This window comes from Mixophyes fleayi, chromosome 1 (assembly GCF_038048845.1).
Source record: "Mixophyes fleayi isolate aMixFle1 chromosome 1, aMixFle1.hap1, whole genome shotgun sequence".
NCBI classification, from domain to species: Eukaryota; Metazoa; Chordata; class Amphibia; order Anura; family Limnodynastidae; genus Mixophyes; species Mixophyes fleayi.
This window is the reverse complement of record NC_134402.1, coordinates 65,107,464-65,124,743: the sequence shown is the minus strand read 5'-3', so window position 1 is coordinate 65,124,743 and position 17,280 is coordinate 65,107,464. Positions and strand designations below refer to the sequence as shown.

Genomic DNA, 17,280 nt, shown 5'->3' with positions numbered 1-17,280 from the left:
TGTAGCCAATCCTTTTAAAAAATGTCATTGTCCTTTTTAGGTTTGTTATGAGCCATCTAGTAGATGGCCTAGAAAGTCAGGTGCCCATATTTGCAGATGGCACTAGTACTTGTCCTTAAGGTCAGTACAACGTTTCATCTAATGAACTTTTCATACTCCAAGTACAAGTGACAAGGGGACATCCACTGCCACTGGAGAAAAGACATTTTTATTATTTTTATTCATATGAAAAATGTATTTATATAACTTTCGCATACTCTGCAGCACTTTACAATTGAGAACAAACACTAATAAAACAAGACTGGGAATTAACAAATAGACAACCGGTAAGAGAGCCCTTGCTCGTAAGCTTATAATACATAGGAAAATAATTTGATGCATGAGGGTTAGGTGCCACATGTTGCCTATTGGTCCAGCTAGATTGCAATGTAAAATGTGCTTAGTGGGGCTGTATGTTCTAGTCACACAGGAATGTTGGTCTGGTAGTCAGTAGGTTGTTAGTAAGTTGTGTGAGTTGAGATGGAGATTAAGTATGAGTTTTCAGTGAATTATATAGAGAAGGTGTGTAGATACCGGGTTTTCTGGCCCAAGTCTACCCACTTCACTCTGGCTGGCCACCCACGGGTGCCTTCCTAGGCTAGGGAAGCCTACCCAGTACATTCTAAGGTTCTTATTAGTCACTCAGACAAATGCGTTAAAAAGTAAAGCAATACATTTATTGTACATTATTATATACACACAGTAAATAAATGCCAGGCAGGTTTACTATATCATCTGTCCCTTACCCCACTAGCTTAAGGCGCTACAGTCACCTGGATGGTCCTGACTTAAAGACCCATGAAGATCTTCTCTTAGCTACAGCTGTAGTCCATTGGTAGAGAACGAAAACGCAAAACCAGCTTTAGAGGATACCGAGTTTAACGTAACCTTCTGCGCCGCACAGCTGGCCTACCCGGGTACCTACCCAAGGTTCAAAATCACCCAGGCAAATATCCAAAATAATACAAATAAGTTTATTTAGCAAAATGGTAGCACAAAACAGCAATAAACATATTTAAATAATAACTTGCAACAAATAACAGTACAGCCTGGCACAGAGAAGATGCAGGGTATAATGAAAACACCTCACCAGTATCCTTGTCACTTTCAGGGATTGCTGTCTATCAATACAAGCTTATCTCCCTCTCTCCTTTAAGGCTACCAGCAAAGGTAGCAGCCCTGAGTCACTGTCTCTCCGCTTTCGTCGGACACACAGCTCCCCAAGACCTGGAGAGGTATTTCAGGGCAATGGCAGAACTCCAGAGACCGATTGTCCCTTTCCTGTCAGGGACAGAGCTCTATATCTCAACGCCAGCCTGACTTCGGCTATCAGTTGGTAGTGAATGCCAATTTGCTGTCCTCTGTAGCTCTCTTTTAAGCCCAAAAATGACTCATCCGCAATTTCAGGACCTGCCTGATTGGTCCTTTTCTGTGTTTACTTTTCCACAGGTAAACATACAGACAAAGGGATAGCAAATGAGCCACTCATGATTTAATTAGGGACAGGTATTGTTCTGTGGCTATACAGAAGAGTTTGTTTAAACAGGAGAGATCACAATCCAGACACATTTACATTTAAATACACAATGCAGTCCTCTGTAATTAAACATAGAGCTCTGTCGGTGGGCTTTTTCCCTATACTAGCACACACAGACCCACAGCTAAACAAAAACAAGAGACCCCTGGTGTGATGTACATTCATACAGGACTGGTGGACAATAATCCTTTTTCCTAGGCTGACACAATGGACTAGTCTGCAAGATAACAAACCATGGCGGCAGACATTTTAACTACTTTCAAAATAGAATATATACAAGTTTAAATATGTCTTGACAAATATGGGGAACCAGTGGGCTAGAAAAATTATGTTTTTATAGTCCACAGTTTGTGAGAAACGAGGTGCTGACAGGTTGAGATGATATTAACACCTCGTTTCCCGATACAGCTACACTGCACCTTCCATGAATCAAATCCCAGAATGAATATATCCTTTCCCCCTGGAGTAGCTCCTTATATCTAGGGTCAAATGTCACCTCCCTTGTCAAACCCCTGGGTCTCTCATTGTTAAACATTGGAGAGTGGTGGACTAGGGGGGGTTGGAGAGGGGAGTGAAGATGAGCTGTACTTCCACAGAAACTCCCGTCAGATTGTGGACCAAACGTATGTAGTGGTCTTGTGACAACAATGGATACTAATTAGTCGCCCCCCTCACCAGTATCTATGAACCTGATCCCTATCCATAACCCACCTGGCTTCACTTTAAGGACTATGAATAACAACCTCACTGCCACATCAACAATTTACAATAAACAATATACATAATTACAATGAGCTACAATATCCCCTTATCCACATGTAATTAGACACTGCAGTTGCACTCTGTTGAGCTGGGGAACAAAAGCAAAGGCTATAAAAAGTACTTGCTATAATCCACATTTAGTGAGAAACGAGGGACAGGCTGGTTAGGGTGTTATCAAACTCGTTTTGTCACAGAAGGGTAGTAATTACCTAGGAAGGTTCGCTTGGGAATTTGATAAGCTTAAAGATTTGGACGCTAGGGGAAAATCTTAATACGAGGTAGGGAATTCCACAGAGTTTGTGCAGACCAAGAATATCTTGTAACCCGTGAATGGGAGCGAGGAGAAGCGTACATTTTGGGCACAGCGGAGAGGTTGATTTGGGATATTTTTTTGAGTGAGGTGAAAAAATGTTTGTTGGTGGTGTTTTGTTAATGGCTTTGTATGTTAGAAGTATTTTGTATCAAATTCAGTAAAATACAGGCAATACATTTAATTGTGGAGCAGCAGTAGAAGAACATTTTGTAATGAATCTAAGTTTCACAGCTGCATTCAAATATACTGTGGGTGATGAAAATCGGTAAGAGGGCAGTTGCAATAGTCAATGTGGAAGATTATGGTCTTCATTTTGAGTTATGAGCAAATCCAGATAGAGGTGCATATTTGTTACAGTGCAAGGGTATAGTTTAGCCAAGGTGCAAAATTGCACCTTTTGCTGGATTTACTTCTAAATCTAAATAAGGCCCTATGAGTGAACAATGTTTCTCCCTACTTACCCAACCTAAATTACCCTTAACTGTTTATTATTATTGTTATTATTATCGTAGATTTGTAATGCGCCGCAGTGCTCCGCAGCGCCGTACAATAGGGGAAACAGTACATACATAAAACAGGGACATACAAGATAGACAAAATAAATGCAGACATGAAAACAAAGGGTATGAAGGACCCTGCTCATTAGAGAGCTTACATTCTAAGTGGAAGAGGGCACAGCTGAAACAAGAGGAGCTGCTCAAAGTGGAGACAGTTGTAAGGGTGCATTAGTGTGAATAGTATTATCGGGGATAAGGTCACTTCTAAAAAAGTGATGGGTTTTCAAAGAGCATCTAAAGATTTGAAGTGTGGTAGGGAATTCCATAAGTGTGGAGCAGCACGAGAGAAGTCTTGTAGCTGGGAGTGAGAGGTGGTTACCAGAGAAAATACTAGCCGAAGGTCAGAGGTAGATCTAAATGGGCGGGAGGGAGAGTATTTTGATATGAGATATATGCAGGGGTGGTATTGTTAAGGGCTTTGTAGGTAAGCGTGAGTAATTTGAATTTGATTCTGGATGACACAGGGGGCTAGAATTATCTCTCTATAATTTGTGAGGTTATCCACATTGTGCTATTTTGTGGTTCCCGGCACTACTGATCATGTACTCGCCCTGTGAAATCTGTGTACCTATATGACCTGGATGAGATGTGTGTGATATGTGTTCTGTGCCCTGTATGTCAGTCTCATTGCTCTGTTTTCTGTATTCTCAGCTGACTATTCAAAATAAAGAATTATATATAAAAAAAAAATGGTTGGATTTAGAATCCTGAGCAGAGATGAGAGATTAGACAGAGCATTTCAATAGGCGTGATAGATAATAGTATATGCGATGAAGTGTGAGACTAGGTCATTCTACTTTGCAAGAAAGCTTTTGAAGGCATTGTGTTTCTTTAGTGTGCCAGGGCTTGTAGTTTACACAAGGTGTAAAACCTGCTTGGGTCCACTTGATCAAGGGTTGTTGCTGGGGTTTAGTAAATATGTGGTTCTGCCAGATCAGGAGAGGAGATAAATTGTTGCAGAAAGGTGGACAGTTGTTAATAATGAATAGAACTGAGAATTATGCAGGTACTTTGGAGTCTCTGGAGAGTTTGACAACAGAGAGGTTAAGTAATGGAGCGGAGATAAGGAGATGATCTGAGAGTGGGAAGTGAATTTTCAAGAAATCATAAACTGAACATAGTCTAGAGAACACAATATAAAGACTGCATTGAACGGGGAGAGTCAGTTCAGTGATGTGGAGGGGTAAGTTCAGTGATGTGGAGGGGGTCAGTTCAGTGACGTGGAGGGGGTCAGTTCAGTGACGTGGAGGGGGTCAGTTCAGTGACGTGGAGGGGGTCAGTTCAGTGACGTGGAGGGGGTCAGTTCAGTGTTGAAATTACCCAAGATAATGGTGGGGAGAATTGAAGGAACTAGGCAGAAAAATGTTCAGGAGAATGTTGGGGTGGTACAGGTGGGCAATAGATCACCACAACATACAGAGAGAATGGATAATATGTACTTGAAAAGATTGGAACATGAGTGCTAGGACATTGGTAGAACTGTAAATGTGCAACGTGGCGAAAGGAGTAGTCCAAGCCCAACATCTTGTCTGCTCCCAGGTATCAAGGTTGTGGGTGAAATGGAGACTATCGTGGGAAAGAGGTTCAGGTGAGGCAGTGTCTGATGTGTGAACCATGTTACTACTGTTCCTAGAAGGTTGAGGTTGTTTGAGAGGAAATGGTCATGTATGGAGGATAGTTTCTTACAAACAGAGTGTGCATTCAATGAGGGGTCATTCCATGCCAAATCATTACAAAACTTTTCAACTCGACCATCTCAGATTTTGGTGAAATTCGGTAGGATGGTAGACGACATAAAGTAACTTTCATATGTAAAATTTTAATCCTCAGTGATACACGGTGTTCATGCAACAAGGTTGCAAACATGACTAAAAATGTAAAATTTATGCTTGCCAGGTCCGCTAAACTAATCATAACTTTGCTTCTAATTGTGGTAGAGCTTGTTTTGAAGCTAAAAAGCTAGTTTTCATAAAAAATAGTTTTATATTTAAATATTGACTACATTTCAAGGTCACATGATTTGACCTTGAATATCTAAAAAAGTGTATGTTTATTTTTTGGGACATTACAGTATGTTATGCAGTTAAATACAATATCTCTTTGGTATAAGTTTCATTTTAGGAAGCCTTTGGGAACAGAGTAAAAACAAATATTAAGTACGGCAGTTGAACCCTTTTTGCATTAACCATGCAACAGACAAGTTCAGATTTGTCTTGTAGTGTCTCTGCGTTCTTCTCAGTCTGGCTGCAGCTTCTGCATTGAGAGCTGGTGATACAAGGGACTAGGACAGTTTATCTAATACAGTTTATCAGTGAATAGTGGTTAGTTTGTTCAAGAGTGTGACAAATGGATGAGAAGTACATTAAGACTCAGTGCTGCAAACAATTTGATATTGAAGGACACAGCAGCAGTAGAAAACAAATAAGGCAGGATCTACCATGGATGATTGAAATACTGCCGCATGTCAATATTGATCAAATGATTTGTGATAACTGTAGGAAACAAATTAAAAGGAATTTTTTAACTGCTGAGAAAGGAATGAGCACATCTGAGGAAAGTGACACAGAAGTGGCAACTTGCAGGACTGAATTAGCTTTGCCGTCATTAAATGAAAGTTTAGGCTGTATGGGAGCATCACCTATCAAGAGGTAAAGAATAAAAGAAGAAAATATTGCAAAAGGAAAGCTGTAAAAATTGCAGAAGTTGTAAAAAATTATATATTCCATATTCCAGCTGAGGAACCTATGTCTGATAATAGTCAATGTTGTGATGGTGTCATACTGCAACAACATAAAGAAACATTAGAAGAGACCTCAACAGGTTGTGCGAGTAATTTTAACACTTCTTCCAAAAGACTGGTGTATTAGAAAAATAGAACAACAATTTCCTCAAGCAAGTAACTATATGATAAGAAAAGCAAAGCAATTAGTACGAGAGTCTGGCATTTTGTCATTACCAAATCCTAAACCAGGTAGAAGCCTGGACCCAGATATTGCTGAGACTGTGAAGAACTTCTACTGCAGTGATAATGTCAAAGAAAATCTTTGTGACACTAAGAAGTGGTGGTACAAAAGAACAAAAACAAAAGAGGCTAATTGCAAATAACCTTTCAGAAGTGTATGAACACTTCAAACAATCACATCCCGATATAAAAGTGGGGTTTTCAAAATTTGCCTCAAATTTGCCTCAAAACACTGTGTTCTTGTGGGAGCAAATGGTACACTACCGACATGAGGAAGCATGATGAGCACCTGGAACTCAAACATTTTATGCTTTTATGCCAGGAACACGAAATAGATTAATAATAATGAAAAGGTTTTCTACAGACTCATCCAGTGAAGTGAAGGAAACAAATACTCCATATGAAACATTGCCTTTGCAACAATTAGAGGTTTTGTGACATGCGTCTATAATGATGCTTGGTGGTTAGATTGTGTTATGAATATGAATGCAACATCACAGGAGGTTTTAATCCTTTTTTTCCATCCCCAACATATGTGTACCCTCATCAGCCAGACATCTTGAACATTCCAAGAGAACAAGTTCTCATTAAGGTTGATCCCACACGCTTCCAGTTTTCCTCAGAATTGTACACAGCATCATACATCATTCTATGGTTGTCACCGGACCGTGAGTGCCTCTGCGCTGGTGCGTGGTTCCCTAGCCTTCCTGCCGGCGCCTGTCCTGAGCCGCGGCCGTCCGCCATCTTGATGCACTGCGCATGTGCAGCATCCAAGAACTTATGACCTTTGCTTTTAATCTCATTGGTGGATCAGGCACCTCTCCCTATTTAAGGCACCTGTGCTTATTACCTCGTTGCCTGATCTTGAGTCTCATTCCATGTGAGTCTCTGAAGGTATCTCCTGTGTCCTGCAAGTGTCTTCAGCTTCCTACTGATTACCTGTGCTACTCATCGGTGGTTTCCATATCCGCTACTGATTCCTGTATCCTACTCGTGTCCTCAGCTGGCTTCTGGATTACCTGCTCTGCTCATCAGCGGTTCTCATACCCGCTACAGACTCCTGTATCCTGCTCGTGTCCTCAGCTGGCTTCTGATTACCTGCTCTGCTCACCTGTGGTTCCCATACCCGCTACAACTGTTCAGCGTCCCTGCTGTGCCTGCATATTCTCGTGGACAAGCTTCTCTACTCATCAGCGGTATGCTTACTTGTTATTGACTATCAACTGTTACCTTGCATATCCGCTTAGGACAAGCCTCTCTACTCAGCAGTGGTATCCATACCCGCTATAGACTATTGGTTGTTACGCTGCATATCTGTTAGGAACAAGCTTCTCTACTCAGCAGTGATATGCATACTTGTGATTGACTATCAGTTATTATCCCGCATATCCGTCCTGTGCAAGCCTCTCTACTCAGCAGCGGTATACATACCGTTATAGACTATTGGCTGTAAACGCTGCATATCTGTTTGGAACAAGTTCCTCTGTGCTCTCAGTGTCTTCATACCGTTATTGACTCTTTGCATGCCTCCACTCATCCGCACCTGATCTACTCCTCACTTACTAGCAGTGGTACAACTTGCTGTACGCAGACCACTGACTTCCCCGCTACCTACCTGCACCTGGACAAGTCTTCTCACCATAGCAGTCGTACAACTTGCTGTACACAGACCACTGACTTCCCCGCTACCTACCTGCACCTGGACAAGTCTTCTCACCATAGCAGTGGTACAACTTGCTGTACACAGACCACTGACTTCCCCGCTACCTACCTGCACCTGGACAAGTCTTCTCACCATAGCAGTGGTACAACTTGCTGTACGCAGACCACTGACTTCCCCGCTACCTACCTGCACCTGGACAAGTCTTCTCACCATAGCAGTGGTACAACTTGCTGTACGCAGACCACTGACTTCCCCGCTACCTACCTGCACCTGGACAAGTCTTCTCACCATAGCAGTGGTACAACTTGCTTTACGCAGACCACTGACTCTCCTGTTACCTTCCTTCACCTGCTCACGTCCAACCTGGTCTCCGTGGTTCAAACCTGACTTTCCACTATAGCTGCAAGTCGCTGACTCATCTACCAATATAGCTGCAAGTCGCTGACTCATTTACCAGTATAGCTGCAAGTCACTGACTATCATCATTTCCATTGGCATCCTCTCTCCATCTGCTGTTATATACGTTCCACTATTAACCCTGCTGCCAGAGAACCGCTGTGCAAACTCCGCATCTCTGGTAAGCATAGTCAACTGGTGAAATCCTGGGCAAGACTCCTAGTGCCCGTGACAATGGTACAGAAATCTTGTAATCATGTGTTAAGGTATTTAATTGATTGTGGTATGTATAATTTTCACTTTTTTTTTTTTACTCCTGTTACCAAAGGCTTCCCAAAATGAAACTTATACCAAAGAGAGATTATATTTAACTGCATAACATACTTTATGCCCCCAAAAATTAAATATATGCTTTTTTAGATATTCAAGGTCAAAGGTCAAAGCATATGACCTTGAAATGTAGAAGTCAATATTTAAATATTAAACTATTTTCTTATGAAAACGAAGGACCCTTAGCTTCAAAACAAGACCAACATGAAAGCTCTACCACAATTAGAGCACAGTTATGATTAGTTTTAGTTGACCTGGCAAGCATAAATGTTACATTTTTTGACATGTTTGCAACCCTGTTGCATGAACACCGTGTATCACTGAGGGCTAAAATTCTGAAGGTATGTGAAAGTAACTTTGTCATCTACCATCCTACAAAATTTCACGAAAATCTGAGATGGTTGGGTTGGAGGCTGTGATGATTTAGCAGGGAATGACCCTGAGGTACATAAAGCTTTATCAATCAATTGCGTATTCGTGTACAAATATTGGTTACTATGGTGTAAGATAGACTAATGAATCCAATGTATGATCAGTTAGTATAGTTTACAGCATGTGTGTTCATTTAATTTTATTATGAAGTAAGATATATGGTATTGTATGCCTTTAGCAGCAACCATTTTATTATCTTGTGACACTGCAATGGTTTTGTATTTGCAGTCGTGCAGTAGTGTTTGTCGGAAACACATTCCCAGCCATAACTTGGGGGAGATAAATATTTTATGAACATATGGTATAATTTACCTGAATCACACTAGGAAATATGAAGTAGAATTATTATAAAATCCCTTCTGTTTCACAATATTTTATGATGAATTGACCAATTCAAGAAGTGATGTAAAAAAAAAAAAGTAAATTCTCAGATAATTTTGTTGAATCACCTTGGAATGTCCATACTGAATTACCATAAATACTGAACCAAACTTTATGTATTATTTACTTTAATGCACAGGGGCAATAAAAAATAATTTTAAATAGACATATTAATATGTATATTTGTCACTTTCTATCTTTTTCTCTAGTATTATAGACTACGTACAGAATTGTTAACTGCAACACTACTTTATTATGATTATACATGTTCATTTTTATATGTATTATATTACAGAATGATTAAGATTATATTTGCATCTTATACATCTACTAGGTTTCTGTATTTCGCTCTTGAGATAGCTCACAGGGATAGGAGAATGGAATACTATTATCTATATCTTAAATACCTAACTGTGGTGAAAATCTCTCCAAGCCTTTGCAGGAATACGATTGTAGTTAATGCTGGACACACACAGGCATGTTCGGCCCCAAGCATAAGTATAAGGAACCAGTACAACCACAGATGTTGTTGATGGACAAGATCTATTCATTTGGCGCATGGTCTAGACAGTCAGACCTCTTCACTGGCCTCTGCTAGGGCGGCTGGAAGATAACTGAATATAATTATCCGGCTCATTTTGGGAGCAAACTTGGTCACACACCAGACATAACAAAATCTAAAGCACTATAATGTGGAAGAAGCAAGAACACAAATTAGACAGGACATGTTGCGTGTCAAAGTGTCTACTGATAGAGATAACAGAAGGTACCACCCATGATTGCGTATATACTGGTCATATGTACACAGGAAAATTAATAAAATATTTGCAGATATTAATATCTTGGCAATATAATCTCAACAAGTAATAAAATAAAGTTACCCTTATCTCTAATGATAAAATATGTTCTCTGTAGCAATTTGTGTTGTAAAACATCTGAGATAATGCTGAAGCACCTACATCTATATATGAAATATATCTTTATAAACACATAGTGATATCTCAAGATATACTACAAATACCTCCTACATTTAACACTTCTAATTACACCTGATGATTAGTAATACATTCTGAAATAATCAGTTGGTGTAGCTAGCCTTAGAAATGGATGGAATCTGAAACAATTTATATATAAATGGAGCGCAATCTATTGGAGCCTAATCAATTTAAAATTAAAGTCATGAATATTATTAATACAAAGAAAGCCAATGTTGTGTATCACAAGAGTGGAAAAAATGTTATGTCCTTTGCTGATTTCCCTCCCACCTCTCTGATCGTTCCTTCAGTGTCTCTTCCACTGGTGCCTGCTCCCCCTCCTCTTCCTCCTCTCCCTCTATCTGTTCCCCAAAGCTCTGTTCTTGGCCCATTACTTTTCTTTATTTAAATCTCCTATCTTGGTCTTTGGCCTCCACTATCACCTCAATGCTGATGACACTGTAATCTACCTTTCCTCTCCTGACCTCTCTCCCTCTTCCCTGTCCCATGACTGCCTCTCTGCCATCTCCACCACTATGACTATACGCTACCTCAAGTTCAAAATATCCAAAACTGAGCATATCCTCTCTCCACCATCAAGTGTCATGCGCATCCTGGGGGTCATCATTGACTCAGCCCTCATTTTCAATCCCCACATCTGGTCCCTCACCCATTTCTGTTGCCTCCATCTTTGCAACATTGCCAAGTTTCACCTTTTCACTTCTCGATGGATGCCACCAGGACATTTATCCATACCCGCTTTGATTTTTGCAGTCTTCTCCTCTCTGACCTGCCTGATAGACGTCTATAACCCTGAAATCCATCCTTACTGCAGCATTATGATTAAAATTCCTTTCCCAGATGTTCTTCTTCCACTGTGCCTGCAAAGCCCTCCGTTGGCTCCCCTTTCCCTTCAGAATAAAATTTACGTTGTTTAACCTCACTTATAAAGTCATCTTTACTATGTGTATACATAATCATACACACAGTGGTCAAAGTGGAACTTCCACTTTGAAATGAGCAGCCATGGGCCTCCTAGGTCCGTCCAAAGGTTTAGGGATTTTTATAGTGAAATTCATTTTAGATCCATTTTAACACTATATAGTATAACATAGCATACATTAAATGATACAAAGCCATCCACCCTGTGTCCCCACCTCTCCTTTGTCCAATTACCTTTCCTGTGTTCCTCCATCTCTCCTTAATGTCTCCTTTGTGTACTTACATTTTCCCTCATCTCCATATTATAATAAAACTGTCCAAAATATCTATCTCCCTTATTTCTCCCATGTTGCCCTTTATCATTCCCTGATCGTTTTCCTTTCTATGTTCCTATGTGCACCTATCTTCATGGCAGGTATCTCCCTCCCTACCTGCTCTCCCCTCTGCCTCACATTCTCTCGCTCCTCTCTGAGGCTGGGTAGACACTATGGGAAATTTCTCCCGATGCGATATAATTAGCGATTTTACAAAGGACTGAAAAAAAAAAAAAGTTCCAATCAGCATATCGATTCATGTGCACACACTATACACTTTTTACTCGATCTGTGCTCAACATCTGTCATAACTATCGGCTGAAAAGATCGTGACTCTGCACACTCCATGGAGATCTATGGACACTGCCGGTCCTGAGTGCAGACACATTGCAGAATTGGAACGACATAGTTGGACAAGAATTTTAGTTTGGTTTAAAAATAAAATCAAACAAGATGACGTGCTTTAGAACGGTAATTGTTCATCGTTCGAGTGTACACACTAATGCAATATTGGGCCAATCGGTTATTTATTGCGTGATTGGCATGATAATCGGGTGAAAAACCTGTAATTTGTACCCAGCCTAAAGCAGATGTTTACTATAAATTGCTCACAATTGTTTACTATGTATCTGAGTTGCGTTGTTAAACCATTTTCAAAGCATGCACAATTTATTTTCTAGACAGCTGCATTTTATCTCCGTTCACACAGATATATTATCAGCATCACATGCTGTAAGACACACTGATCCCTTCCAGAATTACATGTGAATGATTATGAGCCAAGATATATATTGTTTGTGTGAACATTCGTTTGCCTTTATATGGCACTATTGAACTAATCTTGGCTTATGAAATCTTATGACATAAAAAGTGATTCTGATTTCTGAGAGATAGTAGTATGTGTGTGGTAGCAGTTTATTCATGTCCTCATCTCTGATGTCTGTGTGAAAGATGATAAATGATAGCACGAGATAAGATGGGAACCAAAGTCACTGAAGTTTGGTTATGTTGTCTTATATGTATATATATTTTAATTAATATAGGAGAATGAGCAACATTTTTTTCTGTGTATTATTTCATTTCAGGGTTGCAGTGTGTTTGAATCCTCTGTGAATAATGAATATTTATAAAGGCTGCTTGATGTCCTTTTATAGCTTAAATCAGGCATCGTAAAATTTAGCATATTCAGAAACTCAAATGCTTAAACATATATATGGTATATATGTTCTAGAATTACACAACCTTAATCTGAGCTTTGGCACCTGCATTCCACCCACTATGATGCTGCACGCCAGGCTCCTCTCTCTACCTGCGTCTTGCGTCTTTGTGCCCTGCTCAGCTTTGCTCTCTTTAAAAACCTTCATTAAGTGTGAGCCCAGTGTCTTGGCACCTTTAATGTTGCACATGTACATTCAATGGGCCTCATTTAGAAAATCTGTTATATTGGAAAAGTATCTGCACATTCATAGTCATTCGACTTGCGACACTTCTCAATTTACAATTTATTCAAATCTAAGTCACATCTTAACAAGTCTTCAGGGATTCTTCTTTTATTGGCTGTAAAATGTGGGCAGATTCAATAAGGTGCAAGGTGTTTCAGCAAACAATTCTGGCAATTATGGTGCAGAAATCTTTGCTTATGTTTTGCACAGAGGCACAAGCAAACAAGCGACTATTTCTGTACCGTAATCAACTGTATTTGGTGCAGAAACAATGCTAATTGTATCTGCCCCTGAGGTGCGAGCAAATATGAGTGTCGATTTTAACCATAAACATCCTATGGAGACACCTGTTGTGGCTAATTATATTGGCCAATCAGAGCCTCTATTCTATAATACTATATAGCACTAAATCCTTAGGGGTATATTTACTAAACTGCGGGTTTGGAAAATTGGAGATGTTGCCTGTAGCAGCCAATCAGATTCTAGTTTTCATTTAATTAGCACATTCTACAAAATGACAGCTAGAATTTAATTGGTTGCTATAGGCAACATCTCTACTTTTTCAAACCTGCAGTTTAATAAATATACCTCTTAGTGTATAATAGTACTTCTCTATGAACATGTGTTTGAGTGAATGGACGCCTTTTCTGTTCATTGTTTATCTGTGGAAGCTTTGGCACATGTATCAAGAAATAGCCTCTACATGTTGTGTGCCTGCCAAAGTACACATGGGAAATTGAGTCTGCAAATAACTCAAGGCTTTGGAACAAAGTAAGGATGATCTGATATTGCATTTTTACACTGTGTTCTTTACTTCATCTTTAATTATGACCAGCTTAATATGCTAAGTATCATGTCTACAGAACTCTGGGTGTCTGAATATTTGTTTTCTTCCAAAAATCTGTTGTAGTCAGTGTGATTGAAACTTTACTCTGAAATCATAGTAGGAGATATTATATTTTTTCAACAATAGTTTATTGAATCAAATAGTGGGTCTGCCGTTAGTCTCAGTTTGTGCGCTACTAAAAGTATTGCACTACAGTGATAAGGGTAAGTAGTAATTATAGACACCTTCTAATATATGATCAAATCTGGGAAACTTAAGCTCCCAGGAATACTTGTGTAAAACATAATCGGGGATCCCCTCCCCACAAAAACTTGTAAAGTTTTTGATGCAGGTTACAAGAACAGGCAAAGCTAATCCAAGACATGTGGTATATATCTTCTACTTCTCCAATAGTTTAATTAGGTTTAATATTGGAACATAGTGGGCTTGATTCATTAAGGAAAGTAAAGCAAAAAAAAAAAAAAAAGAGTAATTTTGCACCTTGACAAAACCATGTTGCATTTGAGGGGGATGTAAATTTAAAATGTGTGGACAGATTTATAGTTGGGGTATGGCATGTCAGAGCAACTTTAAGTTTAAATATAAATCTATCAAGTATTTGTGTACCACATGAAAAAGCAGCCAGTATTTAAGTTAAGTGCCAATTTGCATCCTCTTGCATTGCAACATGGTTTTGTTCAGGGGAAAACTTACTCAATTTTTTGCTTTAATTTCCTTAATGAATCAGGCCCAGCATGTGTGTATGTGTATATATGTATGTGTGTGTGTATGTATATATATGTGTATATATATATATATATATATATATATATATATATATATATATATATATATATATATATATATATATATATATATATATATATATATATATATATATAATATAAATAATTTGGTTGAAGTGTGAACTTAGTGGTGGCATTATGGAAAATATAAGTCAATGGGATTTGATAATTTTACAGTGAACTCATTAGGAGACGTGGCGTGTATACCATCTTTTTGACCAATATATTTCACTAACTTCAGCCCCTTCCCGGAAAATACTGATAGAAGTATAAAAGAGATTTACCTACAAGATTGATACAGTCTGCTACCTGGGTGAAGATATTTTCCATCCCCTGGACCCTGCCACAACTGGGCTTCAGTCTGTAACTCCAGTCTGTAACCCCTTTTATAGTGAAAGCCAGTTCTAAGCTCGTCCTTCTCTGGTAAATGGCCTGTAAAACCCAGTGAGTCCCTTTGCAGACACTACCAGCCTCACGCTGAAAAGAGCTGCTGCACATCCATAGCTGGTAATGAACAAGATTGGGGCCCCTGGAGTGTCAGCTTCGCCACCTCAATGGTCCCAGTATAACGAACAGGCCCTAAAACCCCTGCCTAATATACCAAACAAGTATAGATAAAATCTTTTTTCTTTCCTTATGGTCCTAGCAGGAAGTGTTTTGTCTCACGTCCCTCCACACATCACTACTTTTATATACATAGACTTTTTTTGGCAAACAGTCCCCAACACTGCTCCTATGGGTTTTTACAATCACTGAACTGGTGTTAAAAAAATGTGACATCCATACTATCATGGAGCCAAAAATGAAAACCACCTTAAAGTGTAAGATTGGCCGCTCACTGTATGTGCTGAATATTACTGCTTGTTGAATGGGTGACATTATGACATGAGAATATATTATTTTTTGTCTCGTGCAACATAGGAGACCTTATTGGAATTTGAGAATAGGTTAATGATGAGATATCTGTATATTCATCATCCTTGATGTTTGAATTAGCTTTAATAATCCTAGGCAAGGGTGTTATTGCTTAGGTAAATATGCCTGGGCAGAGAGGACAGATTTGTCTGGTCCCACACTTTGTCAATTGGTAAAATAGGGTAATATTGACCTGTTGAATGGATTACTCTTTGTGTATTATCCAAGGCATTTCTATTTTATTAAATACCACTTGGCCTTTTTGTACTAGTCTGTGCACGGAGTTAAGAAAGTTTATATTCAAATTTTGGAGGTATATGGATTCATAACTTTTAGGGTATAGAGTAGATGCTTCTATGATTTGAGAATAATGAGGACTTCTGCACATTAATTTTGGTTGAGATTAGATTCCCCTACTGAATATGGTTAAAAATAGAAACCCCATGGTGTACTAAATATCTCTGAATTGTTTCTAATAATACTGACTAGCGATTGTATCAGGTCATGGGACTTCCTATGCCACCCTGTCTGTTGTGTTGCTGGGGACCGGCTGGGTTTGCCTTGCCACAGTCCCCTTTCTTGCTCCCGAATTCGCCCTCTAACTGCAGTAGGAGTGGCTTTTGCTGCTGCCACCACTAGGCTCCTTAGCGGCACCTAGAACCGTGTCCTTCTGGGTAACTCTCGCTGCTAGTGTACCCCTTACTGGTACACCTAGACTGGTACCCCTGACCTCTTGTCTTCAGATCAGGGTTGCTGTGCATGGTTTCTCCTGACATCTATCACACTGGCCAGAGCTGCATGGTTGCGGGCAGAGCGTTGGTACTGGATGCAACCCCAGAACAGCTGGATAGCGGATTAGATTGGTCTAGTCTGTGGTCACAGGTATTACAGCAGTTAAGTAGGTGTCAAGGCAGGTTCCTTAAGAAGTTTTATTTATTAGCTCAGGTAGTCCTAAAAAGGACCGTTACATACACTAATTTGAGGTACTAGTGACATCCAGAAAGGTACAGATGGTATAATACATTTCAGTGTAAAACAGTGCTCTTTAAATACAATTTTGGACACTTGCTTGGCAGGAGGTAATCCAGCCTTCTGCCCCTTTAACAAAATCAGCCTGGAGGGGTTTAACACCTTTTACATTGCTATTAGCGGCCCTACTACATCTGAGGTTTTCTATTGAATGTTTACCATCAAGATATAACATTTCTATAATCTTGGTTTGAACGCAATTTAACATACAAAATTCACATTCATCTGTGATCACTTGCATAGGGGAGTCTACCAACAAGTATAATTTCCTCCTCCTTTCTTTCAGGCTCAACAGACCTTTTGGTCACTGAGCAATGAATTAACATGAGATTACCTGACTCTAGATGGATGCAAAACCCAAATATGACATACTGTCTCAGAAGTCCAACATTTCCATACAAAACACATACCAATACAAATGGATAAGAACATTGATATACAGAGGTGCATTGCACTCCTAATTAAAATAAATATCTTCAATAAGCTATTTCTACGTGATCTAGCCAAAGGGACTACCACCATTGGAAGGTTTGCAATAATCATTTGCACTTCTACTTTTACCTCTTTATTGAGGGCCAAAGAAACGTCTGGTTTTAGAGCAGACGTTTGGAGTAATTGTCTTCTATTAGGGTTAGATGTCAGGATTATGGACAGAAGCTG

The 17,280-nt window shown here is 39.5% G+C and overlaps 1 protein-coding gene across 1 annotated transcript in view; it reads left to right on the top strand.

Moving 5' to 3' along the window:
• SCFD2 (sec1 family domain containing 2) overlaps window positions 1-17,280 on the top strand; it is a 408,506-nt gene that overhangs the window by 10,771 nt on the left and 380,455 nt on the right. The window lies entirely within an intron of this gene.